The sequence below is a fragment of the Mandrillus leucophaeus genome, unplaced genomic scaffold, assembly GCF_000951045.1.
Source record: "Mandrillus leucophaeus isolate KB7577 unplaced genomic scaffold, Mleu.le_1.0 Scaffold13, whole genome shotgun sequence".
Taxonomy (NCBI): domain Eukaryota; kingdom Metazoa; phylum Chordata; class Mammalia; order Primates; family Cercopithecidae; genus Mandrillus; species Mandrillus leucophaeus.
In genome coordinates, this window is record NW_012101254.1 from 4,473,707 (window position 1) to 4,480,682 (window position 6,976).

Genomic DNA, 6,976 nt, shown 5'->3' on the forward strand with positions numbered 1-6,976 from the left:
TACTCCAGAGGCTGAGGCAGAAGAATTGCTTGAATCCAGGAGACAGAGGTTGCAGTGAGCCGAGATCGTGCCACTGCACTCCAGCCTGGGAGACAATGCAAGTCTCTGACTCAAAAAAGAAAAAAAAAAAATCTTGCAATAGTTTAACTCAAAGACAGCCTAATCTGAAGCAGCAGGAATGAAGAGACAGATTTGTTCAGTACAGAAGTAAATGCTTGAAACTGAGAGCTGTCCATCACACAAGCATTGCTAGCTGAGACAAAGAAAGAGGAAGACTCATGGGACTGGGTGTCCTCTTCCTCCCTCTTTTAGGTCTTAGCTCTCTCCTCTGATAGTTTTCTTATATATTTTGTCCAACTAAGGGAATTTAATGAGAGATTACCCGGGCAGAGAAAGGTTTGTTTACTCCACCCCTTCGTTCTCCATATTTATACATCCTGCACTCTCTCCTCCAGGTATGGGGAGACTTGTGAAATTTATTTTTTTCTTTTTCGTATCTTGGTAACAGCAAAAGAGACCTGTGACATTTATATGGCTTTACATGCCTCAGGAAAACACAGAAACCTGTTGCATTCGTTCCTTCTCCACCAAATCTCACTTCCCTTTGAGGGAATGGGGCAAACCCTCTGACCAAGGTCAAGGACCAAGGCCATGGCCCACTCTCATAGATAGTACAGCCTGCCCCACTCAGGCCACACTGTTCTTTTTTATTTTCTTTTTTGAAATAAAGTTTCGCCTTGTCACCCAGGCCAGGGCGCAATGGCGTGATCTGGGCTCATTGCAACTTTCACCTCCCAGGTTCAAGCGATTCTCCTGCTTCAGCCTCCTGACTACAGGCACATGACCATGCCCGGCTAATTTTGTATTTTTAGTAGAGACGGGGGTTTCACCAAGTTGGCCAGGCTGGTCTCGAACTCCTGATCTCAAGTGATCTGCCCACCTCGGCCTTCCAAAGCGTTGGGATTACAGGCGTGAGCCACCGCGCCCGGCTTTCTTTCTTTCTTTTTTTTTTTAAAGAGTCGGGGTCTCGCCGGGCGCGGTGGCCACGCCTGTAATCCCAGCACTTTGGGAGACTGAGGCAGGCGTATCACGAGGTCAGGAGTTCGAGACCAGCCTGACCAACATAGTGAAATCCCTTCTCTACTAAAAAGACAAAAATTATCCGGGTGTGGTGGCAGGCGCCTGTAATCCCAGCTACTCGGGAGGCTGAGGCAGGACAATTACTTGAACCCGGGAGGGGAAGTTTGCAGTGAGAGGAGATCGCGTCACTGCACTCCAGCCTGGGGACAGAGCAAGGCTCCGTCTCAGGAAGAAATAAAAATAAAACGGGGTCTATGTTGCCCAGGCTGGTCTCGAGTTCCTGGGCTCAAGTGATCCTCCCCCGCGTTGGCCTCCCAAAGTGCTGGGATTACAGGCACCAGCCACCATGCCCAGCCAAAGCCATGCTTTTCTATTCCTACTCCTTCCCTTCCTTGTCCTCTTTCCAAGCTCTCTCGGGCCCATCCTTGACTTCGCTACAGCGGCCCGCGGCTAGACGTCTTTGTCTCCCAGACTCCGTCTTGGGCTCGGACGCCGCCCGGGTTGCAGGTACAGACTCTCAGGTCTAGCTGGCTCTTCCCGCTACAGGCGCGGCAGTCTGGCCGGAAAGGCAGGGTTCAGCGATCCAAAGCGCGAGCCCGGCCTGGGAGTCCGCCTCCTCCCGGCTCCCGTCGAGGCCGCGTGGGAACCCGTTGGCCGCGCAGGCGTCGATCTGCCCTTTTTGACACTGCAACTCCCATGAGGCCGTGCAGCGTCCCTGGCGCCGCTGAAGACGCCCTGGAACTCGACCGGCTCCGGAGGGCTCGGTGACTGTGGCCGCGCTGCATTATGGAATACAGAGTCTAAGAGAAAACTAGCCCGGCACCGACTCCCGACCAAGTACACGTGTTTACCTAGTGCACTGGGGTGGGGGCGTCAGTGAAGAGCAGCTAACAAGATTTCGTCATAAGACCGCGACCAGACAGGCGGCGCCATCTTCGAACTTAGACTTCCGGAAGGACTTTGGCGAGGGTGAGTGTACCGCCGCAGCGGGTGTGTGGGGGGCCCCACGATTACTCCTCCCCCTTCTTTTGCCGTAGCACTGAGATATTGGGAACAAACTCCTGGCTCCACTCTTCTCCCAGCCACAGCAGCGCGCCTTTCAGCGTCTGCGCTCCTACAGAGCACCATCATGCTCCGCACCTTCCGTACTGTGGCCACCGTGCACCCCCCATCTCTGCAAGCCTCGGGTCTTGCCCTCCTCCCCCACGCGGTGTCGGTAACGCGGAAGCCTGTGTCTGGGCCTAGGCGCGGCATACATAGCGTCCCTCGAACTCGGCGAACCTGCAGTAGTCCTTGGTCTTAGAAATACCAGGGCTCCTCTCCCGCACAGGCTAGTGGAGAAATCTGCCTTCACGCCCAGGACTGAAGAAGGGCAGGTGATGGTCCCTAGAGTGGTTGTGGGTCAATATGTTTTAGCTGTGTTCCAACCTCTTCCTCGAGGAGGCTCTTTAACCCCGAAGGTTGTGCCCCGCGCGCTGCAACGCCATTGGCGTAGCCAAGGGCCAGTTGTGTTTCCTTGTCTAGTCCTTTTGTCCCGTGGCAAGTTGGCTGTCTGTTGGGGAAGTCAGAGGTGGCGACTTCAACTCCGCCGGAGGCAACTCACTTTGTTGAAGGGATATATAGGGTATGGACAAACCTCTTTGTTCCAGAGGCATATACAATTTTAAGTCAATCCCGTGTCATCGTCACAATTTTTGCAATCTCTTTTTATCAGCTGTACTGTTGTTTTCTGAGTAGTTCTCTTTAAATTGACTTACTTAAAAAGTTTAAATGAGTTAGTCTCGACCTCAGCAATATAAATGAAACCGTGGGTTTCATGGGCTATTTATAATTGTTTATGAAAGTTGAAATAAAAGCACTAGTTACTAAAATGTTCGTTTTCGTACCATTAAAAACATCTTGCATACCGCCAGTTGTACCTTAGGAACACTTTAGGAAACAATATATTAAGCCAAGCAGTGTGTTTAAAGGAATTTCATACTGGAGGTGCAGTGTTGTGTCATTACTTTTTCTTGGCTGGGGAGGTCAGGCTGGCATCGTGGAGCAGCAAGGGAACCAGACAGATTGGGGTGCAGTGGAAGATTTTAGAAACTCTAGTACGAATTTACTGATCAGCTGTTCCTTTACTGTGTAGCCAAAATTTGTACCATCACACATCCTGTTGCTGCCTTCCATGAGAAGTGTATTTTTTTTTTTTTTTTTTTTTTGAGACGGAGTTTTGCTCTTGTTGCCCAGGCTGGAGTGCAGTGGCGTGATCTCGGCTCACCACAACCTCCACCTCCCGGGACAGAGTCTTGCTCTGTCTCCCAGGCTGGAGCGCAGTAGCACGATCTCGGCTCACTGCAGCCTCCGCCTTCCGGGTTCAAGCGATTCTCCTGTCTCAGCCTCCTGAGTAGCTGGGATTATAGGCGCGTGCCACCACGCCTGGCTAATTTTGTATTTTTAGTAGAGACGGGGTTTCACGATGTTGTTTAGGCTGGTCTCGAACTCCTGACGTCGTGATCCGCCCGCCTCAGCCTCCCAAAATGCTGAGATTACAGGCGTGAGCTACTGTGCCCGGCCAGGCAAATTGTATGTACGGGCAATTCATAAAAGACATATGGGTGTCCAATATATAGAAAGAAGTTGCTAACACCAATTCTTACCAGTGTAAATAAATAGAGTGGGGAAGAATTCTTTCACCTATCAGATTGGTGAAAATTAAAAACAGTAAAGGTGTGATAAAATGGGTACCAATATACATAAATGGTTTTAATTTTGGTGAGCTGTTTGGTAGTATCAAATTTTGAAAATATGCATATTCTTCAGTGTAGTACAGTAATTCCATGTTCAGATGATTATTCGAGAAAAATAATCTCTTATTGATGAATTAATGAAGAGATTTGTACTAGGATGTTTATTGTAGTATTTTTTGCAATAGTATTTTAACTCGATTGTTCATTAAATGAAGATTGTCTAAATAACTAAGTCTGTGGAATGCTGTACAGCAGTTAGGAAGAATGAGATAAATATATGTACCCGGATGTAGAAAATCTTTAAAAAAAAAAACAAAAAACAAAACAAAACGGAATCTTCCTCTTCTCACCCAGGTTGGAGTGCAGTGGCGTGATCTCAGCTCACTGCAACCTCTGCCTCTGCCTCCTGGGTTCAAGTGATTCTCCTGTCTCAGCCTCCCGAGTAGACGGGATTACAGGAGCCTGCCACCACGCCTGGCTAATTTTTGTATTTTTAGTAGAGATGGGGTTTCACCATGTTGGCCAGGCTAGTGTCCTGACCTCAAGTGATCCATCTGCCTTGGCCTCCCAAAGTGCTGGGATTACAGGCCTGAGTCACAGCACTTGGCCTAGAAAATCCTTAAGACGTGTATAGAAGCTCTCTTAAATGATTTCCATTTAGCTCCTTACGTTAACTGACATACCCTGTTTCCTCTCTAAATGCTTGAAGCTTGAAGGTTTTTCTCCTGTAGACCTGGTCAGTCTGCTTCCACTAGTTGAGTTGAATGCTTGCCAAGAGTCATTATATTGATTTCCACTTTTTTTTTTTTTTTTGAGACAAGGTCTTGCTCTGTCACCCAGGCTGGAGTGGAGTGGCATGATCACAGCTCACTGTAACCTTGAACTTCTGGGCTCAAGCGATCTTCTGGCCTCAGCTAGAGCTACAGGCCTGTGCCACCACACCCAGCTAATTAAAATTTTTTTTTTTTGGTAGAGACAGAGTTTTGTTATGTTGTCCAGGCTCCCACCTTTTTTTTTTTTTTTTTAATGTTAGTTGCTTTGTTTTTATACATATGTTATAGGCTGGGCATGGTGACTCAAACCTGTAATCCTAGTACTTTGAAAGTTGAAGCGAGAAGATCACTTGAGCCCAGGAGTTTGAGACCAATCTGAGTAAGATAGTTGAGACCCTGTCTCTACAAAAAAACCACAAAAATTTAGCTAGACCTGGTGGTGTGTGCATGTGGTCCCAGTGGCCTGAGAGGCTGAGATGGGAGGATCACTTGGGCCCAGGAGGTCAAGGTGGCAGTGAGCCCTGATCACAACACTGGGCTCCATCTTGACAGGGAAAAGAAATTTTAATATAAAAGAGTTATTGTTTCTATTAAAACTAAGTTGATTGGGAGGCGGAGGTGGGTGGATCACCTGAGGTTAGGAGTTTGAGAACAGCCTGGCCAACATGGTGAAACCCCATCTCTACTAGAAATACAAAAATTAGCTGGGCATGGTGGCACATGCCTATAATCCCAGCTACTCAAGAGGCTGAGGCAGAGAATCGCTTGAACCCCGGAGGCGGAGGCTGCAGTGAGCTGAGATCGTGCCACTGCGCTCCAGCCTGGGAGACAGAGCGAGACTCTGTCTCAAAAAAAAAAAATGAAAACAAAAACAAAAAACTAAGTTGAACATAGATGTTTGTTGATGCTATCTGTTTTGTTTTGTTTTGTTTTGTTTTGAGGTGGAATCTAGCTCTGTTGCCAGGCTGGAGTGCAGTGGTGCAATCTTGGCTACTGCAACCTCCTGCAAGCAATTCTGCCCCCGCCTCCTGAGTAGCTGGGATTACAGGGATGTGCTGCCACGCCCAGCTAAATTTTGTGTGTGTTGTTTTTTTTTTTGAGATGGAGTCTCACTCTGTCACCCAGGCTGGAGTGCAGTGGCACGATCTCGGCTCACTGCAAACTCCCCCTCCCAGGTTCATGCCATTCTCCTGCCTCAGCCTCCCGAGTAGCTGGGACTTAACAGGCGCCTGCCACTGCGCCCGGCTAATTTTTTGTATTTTTTAGTAGAGATGGGATTTCACCGTGGTCTCATCTCCTGACCTCATAATCTGGCCGCCTCGGCCTCCCAACGTGCTGGGATTATAGGCGTGAGCCACCGCACCTGGCCTTTTGCTGCTATCTTTATAGTATTTTATATTAAGTAAAAGTTTTGTGAAAACAATTCTAAAAAAGTAAAAGAAGCAAACTAAAACTAAATTGAATGCTTTAGAAAGACAAAAGAGGTGAGTTTGCAAACAGAAAAGTTGCCAAATAGGTGTGAATGAGACAACTGTAAAAAACTGAGGAAATTTTGTAAAACTCTGGAAGTTTACTGCTTGTGAATTGCTTCTCAAGAAAAGTGAATGTTTCAAGAAAGTAGTGTTGGAGCTACACCACTTTTGGCCAGGCTGGTCTGGAACTCCTGACCTTAGGTGATCCACCCGCCTCAGCCTCGCAGAGTGCTGGGATTACAGGCATGAGCCACCACACCCAGCCTCAGCTAATTAAAAAAAAAATTTTTTTTTGCAGAGACAAAGTCTTGCTGTATTGCCCAGGCTGATCTCGAACTCCTGGCCTCAAGTGATCCTCCCACCTTGGCCTCCCAAAGTGTTGGGATTACAGGCATGAGCCACTGCGCCCAGCCTAGCATATGATTCTTGAGCCAGCAGCTGTAAATAAGAGCAACTTCCCAGTTTGATAAGCACTTGTTCTTACCAACTGTTTTTCCCTCAGCGCTCCTCGTGATCATTTATGCAAGTGTTTTTCAGCTTGAGTGTGCGTCAGAATCCCCTGAAGGGCTTGTTAAAACACAAAGTGCTGGCCCCATCCAGAATTGCTGATTCGGTAGGCCTGGGGTAGGACTAGAAATTTGCATTTTAACAAATTTGCAGGTGATACTGATGCTGCTGTTTCTGGGGCCACACTTTGTGAACCACTGATATGAACTGTTTATGTAGTGAATTCCTTTCTGCTTGAACTGATTGGAGAGGTTTCTGTTCTGTGCAACTGAACCAATGTAGGGGAGAATATTTATTTTAGTTATATCTTTGTTCTTATCGACTTTGTCAGTGATTAAAAGAAGTTATTGTTGTTCTATGTCATGAACATTTTGCTTTATATCTTTTTTTTTTTTTTTTTTTTTTTTTT

The 6,976-nt window shown here is 47.3% G+C and overlaps 1 protein-coding gene across 3 annotated transcripts in view; it reads left to right on the plus strand.

Annotated features, from left to right (window-relative positions):
- Positions 1-1,753: 1,753 nt before the first annotated feature.
- GTF3C2 (general transcription factor IIIC, polypeptide 2, beta 110kDa) overlaps positions 1,754-6,976 on the plus strand; it is a 29,310-nt gene continuing 24,087 nt past the window's right edge. Inside the window, exons 1-2 of one of the 3 annotated variants that reach the window (XM_011972623.1) lie at positions 1,754-2,049; positions 6,598-6,673. The gene's annotated coding sequence lies outside the window, so the exon portion shown is untranslated. Of the gene's footprint in view, positions 2,050-2,604; positions 2,705-6,597; positions 6,674-6,976 lie in introns of all 3 variants that reach the window. The other 2 variants (XM_011972624.1, XM_011972622.1) reach the window with 2 other exon arrangements.